Source organism: Chroicocephalus ridibundus, chromosome Z, assembly GCF_963924245.1.
Source record: "Chroicocephalus ridibundus chromosome Z, bChrRid1.1, whole genome shotgun sequence".
Lineage (NCBI taxonomy): Eukaryota > Metazoa > Chordata > Aves > Charadriiformes > Laridae > Chroicocephalus > Chroicocephalus ridibundus.
In genome coordinates this window covers 26,526,194-26,542,074 of record NC_086316.1, presented here as the reverse complement: position 1 = coordinate 26,542,074, position 15,881 = coordinate 26,526,194, and the positions used below count along the sequence as shown (strand labels likewise).

At 37.2% G+C, this 15,881-nt stretch overlaps 1 protein-coding gene across 1 annotated transcript in view; it reads right to left on the bottom strand.

Annotated features, from left to right (window-relative positions):
- NUDT12 (nudix hydrolase 12) overlaps positions 1-15,881 on the bottom strand; it is a 562,232-nt gene that overhangs the window by 479,800 nt on the left and 66,551 nt on the right. The window lies entirely within an intron of this gene.

The window sequence follows — 15,881 nt, the reverse complement described above, 5'->3', positions numbered from 1 at the left end:
TCATAAGCAGTGTTCAATACTTTAAATGTAATTTCAGGTTTATACTTGTGACTCGAGATACTGCTTTCTTTTTTTTTTCTGCGTAATACTAAACATACTTTGCTGCACTTGCTACATAATCTTCAGTAGTTTTAGGAGCCTTTACTAATTGCTTTTCTCTATTTTTCTATTCTAAATTGCTCTGCATGTCAAACCACAAGGTTTTTTTAATACCAAAATAATTCTCACAATTGTTTTAAGTCTTACAGAGTGAGAGATATATGACAGAAATGTGTCTTGCCACTACTTTAGTCCACATCACATTCCACTTGTTAACAGAGCAATCATTTACTTCAAACTGAATTTAAATTGACCATTGTCAATATTCTTAATGACAGACTTTTGCCTTTTGTGGCCATTGCGTAATGTGGCAATCTGCAAACTGCCTTGCTAAAATCAGAGAATTATGATAAGCATCTGAATCTTGGGCTACCTATATTAAATAATACACTTCTAAATGTTTCAGGCCTTTCTCATGGTCATTCATACCACTGACTAAAGTCTCATAAATGCCTCGATCCATTTCTTAAATGGAGATGCTCTTGTGATATACCTTACAGCATTCATATCCTGTGGATACAATTCACTGCCCCTGTGTAAAACAACTCCACCATTCAAAATCAGATGCCCTTTTATTTCTTCTCGCTATTTCCTTTAGGATCTGGGAATGTAATTAATCTGGTCGTGGTACTTTGTCAACTTTTCATAGTTCTCATTTCCTGATTATCTGCTCTTGTGCAATTATGAGGCCTCCATACTGTGTTGACAGGAGCATTTATAACTAATATACTGCTTGAATATCAAGAAGTTTTTTATGTGAAGCATGTGATACTGTGAATGCAGAAAACAAGGCAAACGTTAATAGTGGTTCCAACTTTTCATTGCAAAATACACTTGAGCAGGTAGAAGCCCAGTAAGACTAGACCAGTTGTGGTTAGTATCATAAAGATTTCATTACAATCCCTTTTCTAAGGGCTTTAGTTTCTTTTTTGCTTTTAAGTACTTCAGAACTTTTTGAGAACTTCCCAGAATTTGTCCCCAAACTGAGTGCAAACCAGTCACTCCTGTAAAATGTTTATTTTCATCTTACCCATAATAACTAGGTGAAATCAAAGCCAAAAATATGCACTTGAAATTTGATGTTCTAATGAAGCAACACTAGCAGCTGACATTTCTCTTAATTGAAGAGATACCCAATGTTCTCTTTTTCATATCAAACTGCCCTCAAATGTCACTAAGGATATGGCTACTTTAGTTCTAATGTATCAGTATGACATTAGAATCATCATTTCCAAAATCTACACTGAGAAATGTCTAATGAGTCAGATCTTATTACACTTTTAAACTCAGTTTCTCTCTGACTTGTGCATTTCATAATACGTAAGATAGAAAATAAAGGTTATACTACAGAGCCGTAACCTGTGCCATTTTATTTACCAATTCAACATAAATATTATTCCCTGAAAAAAACAAAGAAGCAGAAGGATTGCCTGTGGTGAAGAAATATTCTTATTTTTATTTCCCATCATCACTGATCAATATGCTGTATTATTACATGAAAACATTAAAAGAAATATAAATTTTGGAAAGAAAAGAAAAATATATACCCTAGAGGTAAAATAACATGTAGGAAATCCTGGTATTTTCAGAATAAAATGAACTGTACAAAGTATAATGTAGTTGATGAAAATCATAAAATAAAAAAGAAAGATATAAAAAAAATCTGAACACCCTGTTCCATGAGGGCAAATTAAAAAGTTAAAAATAAAGACTCTCACTGAAGGCAGAATTAGACCTTTTGTTTGTTCATTGTGTGAGATGATTTATACCTAACTAGACGCCTTGTTTCTGTGGCTTGTCTAACTGTTACTGTCTTTTCATTTAATTGTACATTAGAAAAAAACCTCTCCTCTCTCAGGTCATGATTTAGCTTGACATACAGAATACAGTAAATTTCTGGGTTCTTATAGCTGCCCCTCAAGTATTTATGAGTTAAACGTTTACTAAATATGGAACAGAATTGTTAGCACCCTTTGCCTTAATTTATTTTTTCAATGTCATGCTGCTTGCAATTTTGAATAACTGCTTTTATGTGCTGTGAAGAACAGTAACCGTTGAGTATTGTGGTTTTGTTCAAATCCTATTTGTTGTTATGGTAACAGCATCCCTATTAAGCTTCCTGCTGTAGATCTGCTCTATAAGACATTATTTAAAATGTTCAGCAGCAAAAGTAGAAGGATAACATAAATTTAAATAATACTTGGTTTGACTATTACTACTTTACATGCTTAAGATGTTTTAAATAGAAAATATACGTAATAGTTACCAGACAACTCTTCAGTCTTCTGAAATTGAGGTTTGTTTGTAACACATGACGAGTAATGAATTTTATTTTTTTTTAATTGGAATCAAGTTTTTAAGAAATGCTGTCTCTAGCTTCACGTAATTTCATGTGGTCTGGATTATTTCAAACTGTATAAAAGAACAATACCAAGGATGTATGACTGTGTAAAGATGCCAGTGATTCAGTAAAGATGCCTTATGTGTACTGAGGAAGACTTCTTGTTACTTAGGGTAGGCACTACTATTTCTTTGTGGAAATTACTAAGTCTCAGGAATTTGCCATAAATATTCAGCATTTTTTTTTAGGATAAAAGCATACAAATCAACTTATTCTCCTTTTTATTTTTTAATTAAAAAAATAAAATTTGCCAGCTACTCTCTGGGTACTGTATGAGCACGTATCAGTGTCTAGGTCCCCATCTGGAAGAGTTTGCACTCTAAGCATGCAAGAGTAACACGAATGAGGGGATAATTGCAGTGCACAAGTGATAGTAGTGAACGATGCTTTCAAAGGTTTTCTGTGTGTGTCTGGAGCGAGAATCAGTTTAGAGTGAGAACCTAAATGAAATCAGCGAGGAAGCAATACACTACATAAAACCAAATGAGAATGGAAACAAGAGAAGGAGCAAGTAGCAGGCTAGGCAATAAATCAGAGTGGAAAGTGTTAAGAAATAGTGAGTTTAGCCCACAACTGGTTACCTGTGAACGCAGAGCAGTGCTCCAGAGAGGATCTGAGGGCAGGGGTCTTAAAATGTAACAAAGAAAGGCTTGGGCAAATAGTAAAAATGGACAGGAACAGCTTAAAAAAAAAAAAAAAAAAAAAAAGCTGAAGCTTATAGATCTTCACAGTTCAATTTCTGGTGCTCAGGAAAGGGTTGAACAGACTGCAATAAATACGTGACAGAAAAAAAGCCTTGACTAAGTGCTAGTGGTTTTCTGAATATCCAAGCTCCATACCTTTGTCCTCTGCTCTTGCTAGATGATTTCTGTGTCTAGCTATTTTCTGCAGTCTTCTCTCTGTCTGTGTCCCTCATGCATATACTCCTCTGGGTTCATAATTTATTAACTGTGGGCCAAGTACTGACTTCCATTGCATGCAGCCATTTATTATGTTGATTCATTTACTGTTATCCTAATTCATATTTTTTTATTTTTTATTTTTTTTATCAGTCTTGCAAAAGAATATCAAGAGACTACACAGGAGTAAAGAGAACCCCATCAGGAGGAGGTAAATCACATTAATATTCCCTTTAATATCATGGCAGAATTTTAGCCAGAGGCTCCCGGGAACCTTGAATAGTCTCATCTTCTATATTAACACAGCATATGTTTTGTGCCAGTCTGAAAATGAATTGAACAGAGAAATGTATACTACGAATTTCAATATTAAAATATGTTTCTCTCACTTACTAATTAAAATAATATAGCCTGAAAGAAAAATTAAGTAATTACTTGTAAGGTATAATTTTGGGTCAGAGAATATACAAGGATGTGTGTTTTTTCTATATACATTAAAATGTGTGTATCTATTATTGCTTCATTTTACCACATTGAAGAATATGACTATACAAAACAGTGTCAAATAACAAACACAACAAATTCTTTTCAGGTTTGATCCAAAGGACACTGAATCAAGCAGAATCATTACTTTATCAATAATTATTTGAATAAGGTCCTAAACAGAGTTATATTTCATGATTAATTTTGTTATGTTCACTCTTTCATTTGTCATAAAGAGTTTTGGTGGGAGTTTTACTAACTTATGTTTTGGCTTTTGAACATTTTAAAATCTGCATTAAAATAAAATAATAATTAGACAGCCAATTAGACAATTAGAAAGGGAAAATTATCAGAAATTACTAGTTGAGATAATGTCAATATTAATGATCTTGTATACTTTCATGTCCAAAAGTTGCTAACAGGAGACAAACATCTTGTTGAAATATAAGGAAGGCATGTACTATAATTTGGAATAGTGCCACTGAAGCCTCACAGGTATGATTATACGTAACTTGGTTTCTTCTTGTGGTTTATGTTTCCTGGAGAGTTAGTCTGAGATTGTGAGAAGATTGCTTAGGGGCAACGACTAATTGTAGCCTCCTGCTTCTTTGGGGTCTAGGGTAAACCGTAGTTTCATACCCACTCCACACACTGGATGTGACTAATTCATTTAAGAAGTACAGTATCAAAACAGTCTTAGAAATTTAAAGGAACAAAATGCTGAAAATAAATCCCATCCATTTATGTTTGTGCTTACTGAAAAGTTATGTGCTTTTCCCATGTTTAAAACTACAGTTAATTTCACTTTCATTCCTGTTACTAAATTAAGTAATAAAGTAAAATTATAATAGAGGTAAAATTTTTGTATAACTCATGAAGGTAAATTAGGGTTGAATGGAGTGAGCTTCATTGCGCTTCATTGCAAGACCACTAATCTAGCTCTATTTATATCTTAGATTAAGATGGGTATTTCCAGGTTTAAAATTATATATATTTTTTTTTTTAAATGAAGACACAGGAAATACTATTTTATAGTACCCAGTTTAAAACTAAGTACAATGACTGGATTTTCTCATAATTGAGCTCTACTGAAAAAGAGTATTTTCCTTTGTGAAATTTAAAGAGAAGCTCAGTATGGATTTTGGTATTATAATTCAGTACTATGCAGTCCAACATCTAATAGCACATTGTTTTGATGCTACACAGTGTTATTCCTGTCAATTGCCTTTGAGGTTTACACAACATCAGATGTTCCAAACTCTTCAACAGAGAAATGCGATTCAGAAAAAAAATCATGTGTAAGAAGGGAAAATGGGCTACAATATGCATTCTAGTGATTAGTTAAGCTTGAATCTTAAAGCCTACACAATTGGTTTTAAAATAACAGCTAAAGGAATTAACTGCCTGTTCTGTCTTTATTCTGATGGACCAAAGGATTTTCATTGGAGATGCCAAGCTACTGGCTTCATAAGATTCATATAGAATACTCTAACAATGGTAATTTAATATTTAAATCATGTCACATTCATCTATTTAGCAGAATGTGATGGCAGACATAGTCTAAAAAGTAAGTCTTTAATCAGAAAAATTATATTTGTTCTCTGGTATATGTGCAAACATCATGACCTTCAAAGAAGTTCTACCTACACACAGCCACATCAAGATGTACACACCAAGCTACAGTTTGGCCCATTGTGCTAAAACATGTTATCCTAAAATAAACTATTATGGGGAAATCATTGGTGTAATAAATAATGCACAAAATGTCTCTAGTCCCAGAGCCCATTCTGACTTTTAATATAAGTTCTTAACAAACTGGATTTTGTATTCCTGCATTAAAGCCATATAGTATTCTCTTATCACATTAAGTTTCTTTGATATTTGTAAGTAAATGAAGGCATTCTTTCTCTTTCTGTTCCAGTAGAACTAATTGGATTAAATCAAACTAATGAGCTTAATACAGACTAATTAGTGTAGACAAAGCACTAAAGAAAGCGGGAATCTTTTTATTTAAATGATCACAGTGGCCACAGAACTACTTCTTCAAAAGGTCCCTTTTCTGTTAAATCTTGGATTCTAGCCAGAGATACAATATAAGTTAATACCAAGAGAGATTGTTTAAGTGCTGTTATTAAGGAGACTGTGATTGATGGAGTTTGTAGCTGGTAATGTGCTTCCCGTTTGGCTGCTCAGTGAACATCAGCAACAGATCAATATCGCATCTGCATGAGATTACAGGCACTTCTGACAATAGACATGTGGAAAAAAACACCACACTTACCTGTAAATTAACATGGTTGCTACGTTACTGTTTACTGAATTCCCTGATCCTCCTCCCTCCTCCCGCCCTCCAAAAAAACAGTGACCATATTTAAGAGCTGGTGTGTCACTCTGTCTCCTGTGGCTTCAGTCCAGTTGGACTTTGCCTGCTCTTGTCCCTTCCTCGTATTAAAGAGGGAAGACTTCTGATTTCACTGCAGCAAAGGTAACATTGTGATTGTGTTGGAAAATTCAAGAAATCTCACCACATCTTTGTGACCTCTTAAAACTGCTTTCAGTACATACACTTTTGTGGTTTAGCCTGTGGTAACAAAGTGGGTTAGATGTGTTGAAGACATGTCAAATTATGAAAGCACAATACTGTTGCTACTGGTCTGAATTGGTGAATACAACTACAATGAGCCAGAGAATATCTCTTTGTGTTCCCTTCTCTCTGAAGGCTAACTGATGTACATTGTTTTGCATAGAAACTATTTCAGCAGCTCAGTTAGCAATGACAGGTTGAAATCATCAAGTATATGTACAGTGGTACACCACTTTATTCAGCTGGGCAAAGAGAACATATACATTCCTTTTGAGGATAAGATCAAGTGTCCTCCAGGTTGGCCTATTTGAACAGCCTTGCAAGAAGAGATACGAAGACGTAAATAGCAAGCACCATGAAAAAGGATTTCTTTTTTATATATAGTATCTCAAAAAGGATATAGCAAGCATCACTACCTAAGGTGATAAATTTCTCTTCTACATGTGGCAACACGGCTGGTTTAGGACCCCATCCTTTAGCATTATACTCCCTTAAACTGGCTTAAACTTTTGCTCTGTTACTTTGATCTCCATGGGATATTTATTTTGATCTGGTAAGCTCCTCAGTTCCTAGCAAAACAATTAGAATTAAAAAAGAGGGATTATGAAGGTATAAAGCTTAGCAGGAATCTGATTCTTAATATGATCTGGAAGGACATTTCTGGTATAAGATTTACTTATTAAATTTGAATAATTTTAAAACTGAGCTTCCTAAATAACATAATAAGCTCATAAGTAAAATTCTTATTCAAATAGTCAGATTTTGTACATTCTTTGAAAGTTTATTAAAAATGCATCTGAGTTCATTTATAAGGATTTAGTGACCCAGCACTAAATGGGGTCTCATAAAATGTGCTGTGCCCTCTGGAAATGTTAGCTCCAGACTGTGATTTGCAAATTGTGATTTGGGAGAACTTGCTAAAGTGTATGTCCTTGAATTTTTAAAATCTCTGTGCAAAGCTACCTTTATGAAGATCCATCAGTTGGCTAGAGCTGTTTCTTGTATCTCTCCTGGTTAGAATGTTAGAGGAAAAAATAAATTGTCAACATTAAATGTTTTGCATTTAGAAAGTATCTGAAAGTTCTCATGTCTTACTCGACTTCATTGTTAGTCTTAAGTTCATTTTTGAAAGAAAATCCATGGAAAAATACTCCTTTAAAAGGTTTGTTTTCACATACCAATGTATTACATAAACAAGCACATTTTGTTCATCAAATAAGAAGATATTTACAGTTATTTAAAACTTCAGTAAGAAATTAAGGCAGCTATGTATCTTAGCCTGTACAGAATGTTCTTTAACTCCTTATATTTCCTGAGCATTTTACATTGTAGGTTCACTAGCTATACTTCTAATTATTAGCAGGTTGCTGGTCAGCTGGAAATGGCACTTTACTTCCAATCCCTACTAAATATTTGTGGTTTCTAATGTGAACAGATCTCCCAGTTAGCAGGTATTTTTTCACTAAATTTTGGACAAAAATGAGAGATTTCACTGCTGGCTTTTTAAAAGTTACCTTAGAAATAAGCTTTTGTTCTTTTTCGAAAGCTTTTCTTCTTTTTCGAAAGCTTTTCATGTTAACAGAGTGATTCACATTGCATTTGCAAGTGACTAAATGTTCCATTTGAGTAGGAAATGTTTATTGCACAAATACTGTATTTTTTGTTGCAGTTTTAAAACAAAGAATCTATGTTCTTCTATTTTAATGGTACTATACACATGCATGAGAATAGACTTGTATTAATAATATTTTGTATTTCTCAAGTACTTTGAACTACTTAAACAAAACGGACTCTTTAATCCTCACAATAATTTCAAAGGTAGGTAAAGTAGCATAGTCTGAATATTTACATGGAAAAATGAAACACAAAACATGTGACGGTATTCTTTTCAGAGGTTACAGAGTAACCTGTTAAACAGATTTTTTTTTTTAAAGTTGGATTAAGCAGTCCAGTGTAATTAAAGTTCGATTTCTTTTCCCTCCCCTCTTCCTAAGGACTTTTGAACTTTGGTAAGTGGTTTTTAGTACTTGGACATTATTCTATTCTGCAACATTACTGTTTCTGTAGTACCATTTATAGGCTGGTTTGGGATGCTAGTACTATACTGGAAATCATGACGCCCTACAGATGCAAGCAACCTGCAGTGAGAAAAATATATGGTTGGTTAAAATAGGTATCTCATCAAATTTACCAGTCTTGCTGTTAAGGAGATCTTACAGTTGAGTGTGTGACTGCAGATTGCATTCATCCACTGTGGTTCAATCAGTGTCTCTGACCCGCACGTCTTCCAGAAAAGACCTAAGATTATATGTGCTTTCTTTCTTTATAGTGTTAGTTCTAGCCTTTTAAATGGTACTTCACAGAGTCTGAGTGCCTTTCTTCTTGGATTGCAATGAACCAGCACCTCCTGGTGCAAAGCAACACCTATGCTAGAACATTTAAGGTGCCCATGGATCCACCATTCTTGTGCTAGTCTGTCCATATTCCTGCATCCTGAAAAATCTGCAGATGGTGAACCATCCAGTCTACCTGGAATTTCAGAAACAGAATTAAAAATGACACTGACACTTCTGCTAGGCAGCCTCACTCTGACACTAGCTTTATTTCCATAAGCAATGCATTAATTAGCATGATGATTAGCAGAGCTGGTCAGTATTCACTTCGTGGTTTTATTAGAAGAAATCATCTTGTTGAAAGGAAACTTTGTGTGAGAACTTGTCACCTGAGCAATTATTTTTAATTGAAGGGAACGGAAAGCTTGTAAGTATTTTCAGAATGAAATGGCTTATTTAAAAATAAATAAATAGATAAAATCCATACCATCTTGCTAAAAAAAATAAATTTAAAATTCATATTTAAGCTTAATGACTGGAGGTATTGTTTTCAGCACAAAAGAAATCCCAAACTCAAAATGAAAAATAGGAGTGGAAAAAAATAGCGTTTTTTGCATGTCAGTGGCCATAACAATTTATTCTTTTAGGTTTTCCTTCCCACATTCAGGAAATTTTTTTAAAATATGAGGTCACCTAAACACCTGTTTAATAGTTATCTACCTTTTCCACAAACAAATGTTGATTCTGTTTTTCAAAGTACATAAAAGCATTTCCCATGCTGATGTTCATCATAAGCAGTGAGACAAAATTCTATGGAAAAATTCTGTTCTATATTAGCTTATATTGGGGACAAAAAGACAAACAGATAGAATACCTCTTAATACTTTGCAAGCTTTTTATTCCTTTTGTCACATTGTAGCATCAACAAAAAAAGGTATTACAAACTGCACTCCAAGAAACCTCTTGGTGTTTTTCTCAACACCAAACAGTGACTTTTCAGTGTTATGTTTCAACTCACATTTTTTGGCTTTATTTTTATAGCTGCTTACCTTGCATCTTCTCTCAGTTCTTTTCATAAATGGGGCTATGCAGTTTGATGTTGTGACCTTCTAAAGTTTAGGGAGTAACTCAGGAATTGTGCACACTGAGTTAAAAGCAATTCAACTGTAGCCAAGGTTCTGACTTTGAAAATGGGAGCCCAACTAATGACTAGATTTACAATAACATGACATTGTGGTTGCTGAATTTTCAGCAACCTGTATATTATGCAAACAGCCTTCTGTCAGCTCAGGAAACAAGAGGTCTCAGCAAGCAAGAATATGTTGATGCAACCAGAGTTAGAATTAACATTTCAAGGTCTTCCAGAGACAGTATAGCCTCAGCAGCACAGCATCTGAGAAATAACAAATGAAACTTTCAGAATATCGCAAAAGTGGCTCTCAGAGGACAGCTCAAGTCAAATACAAAAAAGAAGATTCCTAGCAGACAGGAAAGGGATGAATGTGTTGCCATCAGTCAAGACAAGATAACAAGGATATCTGGTGGTTTGCTTACTACAGTAGAAACTCTTGCCTCCTTTTTGGAAAGTTAAGAGATTTGGGGAAAAAAACAACCTGTAAATGAGAGAGCATATTAAAACTGCTACTTATTTCTTGGTATTTATTACCCTTCCTAAGCACAGTGGAAACGTTCCAAAAAATATCTGAGAGAAGTGTGTGCATTATGACAAGGACACTGACTGTTTCACAGGGGACAAGGACAGTTATTAATGTGATGACTTCAAAGAAAAAATGTCATACAGATCTGTCCTTCACGCTCCTTTGACTTCAGTGGGCACTGCTAAAGGCACGCATAAACAGAGAAGACCAGAATATTCACAGCATTCATAATTTCTGTCAAGACTTTTTCCACTTTTGTCCCAGGAATTGCCAATGTTCAACGAATCTATACACACGACTAGGGAAGGCATACCTGATGGTCCTGTTACAACACTATCAACTTTTGCAACAACCCTCTGGCAGTATTTAGAAATTCTTGCTATGTCACTACAGTCACTGTGAGTAATCTGAAGGTTAGTGGTAATATAATACAGATAATGCAAATCATTAATCTTTTTGCTTATGTTTTAGACACATGACTGTTAATTTACCTGTCTGACATAAAGTTTAGGTAATGAGGCATTTCTGAATTTCCCAAAACCCAACTATTCTTTATACTTTGGTAATTTATACCATCAAAACCCAAAAGATTAAGACTGTTTGTTGTTGTTGGTTTTGTTTGGGTTTTTTTTTGGTTGGTGTTGCTGTTTGCGTCCCTATCTGACCAATGGTGTCCTCAGATGCAGTTTGGGTCCCTATCTCTGCTATCATGTCCTTAGATGTAGTTTGTACCCTGGTCTCAATCAAGGTATTCTCAGAGGTGGTTTGAGTCCCTGCCTTAACCACAGTCCTTTGAGAGTACTGAACTGTGGCTCAGTTAGCACAGACCAAGCCCTAGTACAGTGCTAGAAGCTGCCGGTATTCATTGTGGTAAGCAAGTAACTGTTCTATGCAGTGGCACGTCAGTTTGCCATGGTTACTTGCCCATTCAGGTGTAAAGTCCCAGGCTACAAGAGGTAATAACCTGCCCAAATCATTCCACACACCCTGCCACCCAGAGATCGACCATTTCAGGGCACATTTTGGTATTGCCTTACTCAAAAGTTGTCCTCACACCAGGACGACACCAGATTCCACAAAACACATAATACGCTAACAATGTTAAGTAGTAGTATTAAACAGCTTATGTAAGGGTGAACAAGGACCTCATGAGCCTGCATGACCCACATCAGTCCCAGGTAGGAAGACGGAGTTATATTCCCTCATCCTCCCCACAGGATAGCTCCACTAGCACAGGAAGGCTGTCAATGCCAGGGCAGAGCGCATAGCTATTACTTGTACTAACATGTTCCCAAGTGCAGCAAAATAAAGAGATATGCAATGCAGCCAACAAACTCCATGACCAACACAGAAGCTCTCCACTTACTAACTACTCTAGCTATAGCACGCTTAATACAAAACTGCCCTTCTCTCGTGCCCCATGTTGGGTGTCAAAAAGGACTGTGGTGGGTTGACCTTGACTGGATGCCAGGCGCCCACCAAGCCCCTCTATCAGCTGATATCCATCCTCCTCAGCAGGATGGAGTGGGGGTAGAAAATAAGATGGAAAAAACCCACATAGGTCAGGATAAAGGCAGTTTAATAAGGCAAAAGTGAAGGCTGTGTGTGGAAGCAAAGGAAAAAAAAAGATTTATTCTCTGGTTCCCATCAGCAGGCAATGTCCAGCCACTTCCTGGGAAGCGGGGCTTCAGTACATGCAGAGGTTGCTCTGGAAGACAAATGTAAATAATGAATGCCCCCACTGCTCCTCCTTTTCATCGCTTTTATGGCTGAGCAGATGTCACGTGGTATGGAATATCCCTTTGGTCAGTTTGGGTCAGCTGTCCTGTCTATGTCCCCTCCCAGGATCTTGCCCACCCCCAGCCTACTGCTGATGGCAGGGAGGAATGTTGGAGGGACAGCCTTGATGCTGTGCAAGCACTGCTCAGCAGTAGCCAAAACACTGGTGTATTATCAACACCTTTCTAGCTACCAATACAAAGCACAGCACTATGAGGGCTGCTATGGGGAATATTAACTCCACCTCACCCAGACCCAATACATTTGGTTGGTGTTTTTGCATGTTTGCTCTTTTTTCCCCAGATGCAACTTTACTATTACTAACATAACATTATAGTATCAGCTTGGTAGAAATGAGTATAGAGATACGATAACTGAATTGGACAAAATCATAGACTGAGATAGCAATCATAAATCAATAACATCCATTTCATGACTGGTCAATTAATTTATGGCATAGAAAATGTACATTAATCTTAACCTTAACATCTTTGGATCAGGATTAAAGGGAACGCAGGGGCAGGTGATGCTACAGTAAGGGTCTGCTACAGGCCACCTGACCAGGATGACGGACAGAATGAGGCCCTGTCTAGACAAATAGAAGCAACATTGCATTGACAGGCTCTGGTCCTCATGGGGGACTCCAACCACCCTGATATCTGTTGGAGGAACAACAGAGCAAGGCACAAGCAATCTGGGAAATTCTTGGAATGTGTCAATGACAACTTCTTTCTCCAACTGGTAGAGGACCCTACAGGGAGACGAGCCATTCTGGACCTTGTCCTTACCAACAAGGAGGAGCTAGTGGGTAATGTCAAGCTTAAGGGTACCCTTGCCTGCATTGATCATGAAATGCTAGAGTTCAAGATCCTTAGGGCTGTGACTAGGGTTAGCAGCAAGCTCACTACCCTGCAAAGGCAGAGACTATGAGAATGAAGAATCATCCACTGTAGGTGAAGATCAAGTACAAGACCATCTAAAGAGCCTGAAGGTACAAAAGTTCATAGAACCTGATGAAATCCATCCACAGGTCCTAAGGGAACTGGTGGATGAAGTTGATAAGCCACTTTCCATTATATTTGAGAAGCCGTGTCAGTCTGGTGAAGTTCCCACTGACTGGAAAGGAGGAAACATAAAGAGAAAAGAGAAAAAAGGAAGACTGAGGGAACTACAGGCTGGTCAGTCTCACCTCTGTGCCTGGCAAGATCATGGAGCAGATCCTCCTGGAAAGTCTGCTAAGGCACATGGAAAATAAGAAGGCTACTGGTGACAGCCAACATTGCTTCACTAAAGGTAAATCGTGCCTAACAAATTTGGTGACCTTCTATGACAGGGTTATAGCGTTGGTGACAAATTTGGTGACCTTCTATGACAGTATTACAGTGTTGGTGGATAAGGGGAGAGCGACAGATGCCGTCTACCTGGACTTATGCATGGTGTTTGACACTGTCCCGCATGACATGCTTGTCTCTACATTGGAGGGACACAGATTTGATGGCCAGAACACTTGGTGGATAAGGAATTGTCTGGATGACCACACTCAAAGAGTTGCCACCAATGGCTCCTGTAAACCAGTGCTGAGTGGCGATCCTCAGGGATTGGTACTGGGACCAGTGCGGTTTAACATCTTCGTGAGGGACATAGACAGTGGGATTGAGTGCTCCCTCAGCAAGTTTGCTGACAACACCAAGCTGTGAAGCATGGTCAACATACAGGAAGGAAGAGATACCAAGGGGGACCTGGAGAGGCGTTAGAGATGGGCCCGTGCAAACCTCATGAAGTTCAACAAGGCCAAGTACAACATCCTGCATTCGGGTTGGGGCAATCTCAATCACAAATACAGGCTGGGTGGAGAACGGATTGAGAGCAGCCCCGAGCAGAAGGACTTGGAGGTGTTGCTTGATGAGAAGTTCAACATGAGATCACAATGCACGCTTGCAGCCCAGAAGGCCAAACATATCCTGGGCTGCATGAAAAGAAGTATGGCCAGCAGGTTCAGGGAGGTGATTCTGCCCCTCTACTCCATTCTGGTGATATCCCACCTGCAATGCTGTGTCCAGCTCTGGAGTCTTCAGCATAAGAAGGACATGGATCTGTTGGAGTGCGTCCAGAGGAAGGCCATGAAGATGACTAGAGGGCTGGAGCACCTCTCCTATAAAGACAGGCTGAGAGAGTTGGGGTTGTTCAGTTTGGAGAAGAGAAGGATCTGGGGAGACCTTATAGCTGCCTTCCAATACTTAAAGGGGACCTACAACAAAACTGGAGAGGGATTTTTTATAAGGGCATATAGTGATAGGACAAGATGTAATGGATTCAAACTGGAAGAGGGTAGATTACATATAAGAAAGAAATTCTTTACTCTGAGGGTGGTGAGACACTTGGTACAGTTTCCCAGAGGAGTTGTAGATCGGGCTTTGAGCAAGCTGGTCTAGTAGAAGGTGTCCCTGCCCAGGGCAGGGAGGTTGGAACTAAACCATCGCTAAGGTCCCTTCCAATGCAAACTGTTCTATTATTCTGTGAATAAAAATATGATTAAATGAGTACATATGTTTTTGAGCATTGGCCTTAGAGTTCCAATGTCTTCAAGTGGCTAGTTGCTAAAGGAAGGTAGAGGGTTTTTTTGTTGTTGTTGTTTGAAGCCATTGTAATGGCTTCAAATTGGAAGAGGGTAGATTTAGATTATATGACAGGAATAAATTTTTCACTATGAGGGTGGTCAGGCACTGGAACAAGTTTCCCAGAGAAGCTGTTGAGGCTCTGTCCCTGAAAGTGTTGAAGGCCAGGCTGGATGGGGCTTTGAGAAACCTGGTCTAGTGGGAGGTGTCCCTGCCCATGACAGGGGGTTTGGAAGTAGATGATCTTTAAGGTCCCTTCCAGCTCTAACCATTCTATGATTCTATGATCTCTGATAACAGCAAAATTTATTTAAAATCCCACAAACTCAAATTTCAGCATCATATTATAAATGAATGTATGTTTGGGTTGTACTATTTTTATTGTCTAGAATACACTATTATTAAAGTATATGAACAAAATAAATGAGGAAAAGGCTTCTAAAAAATAATTTTTCTGAGCTGAGAGAAGTACTTAACAAATACACTTCAGTCAGCAAAAGGAATTGTCCATATGACCTTATGGACATTGGTTTTATACAAATCGCTACATTCCTCTAGCAACCTTGTGCAAAATTATTTTTTTCTGGTCAGATACACAGAGAGTCTCAGATGATACAGTGTGTTATCCAAAGGAAGCGCTCATTCTAAAGGGTTAATTTATCCAACCTTCAGGCTGCCGGGTCTTGTCCACATTCAATGTCACCTGACAATGTAAGAGTTAAACCAGTCTTATAACATGATAAAAATACTAATTTAAGGGGAATTACCGTGTATTCACAATACAAATGAAAAGAGAATTTTAATCAAATTCATAAAAAAAAGATGTAATTTTTTTTTTCCATAAATGCTTCATTCCATATCTTCTATAATGCAAATGAACCTGGAGATAAATAAAAATATTTTTTATTTTGAGTCCAGTTTTCTGTGTTTTGTCATCTTAAGTGATGCTGTCTATAGAGTGAGCAACTGACTTTTTTCTTTTTTTGCTTTATTTTTATGTGAGTTCTGGATTATAGGTAATTATTTTAAA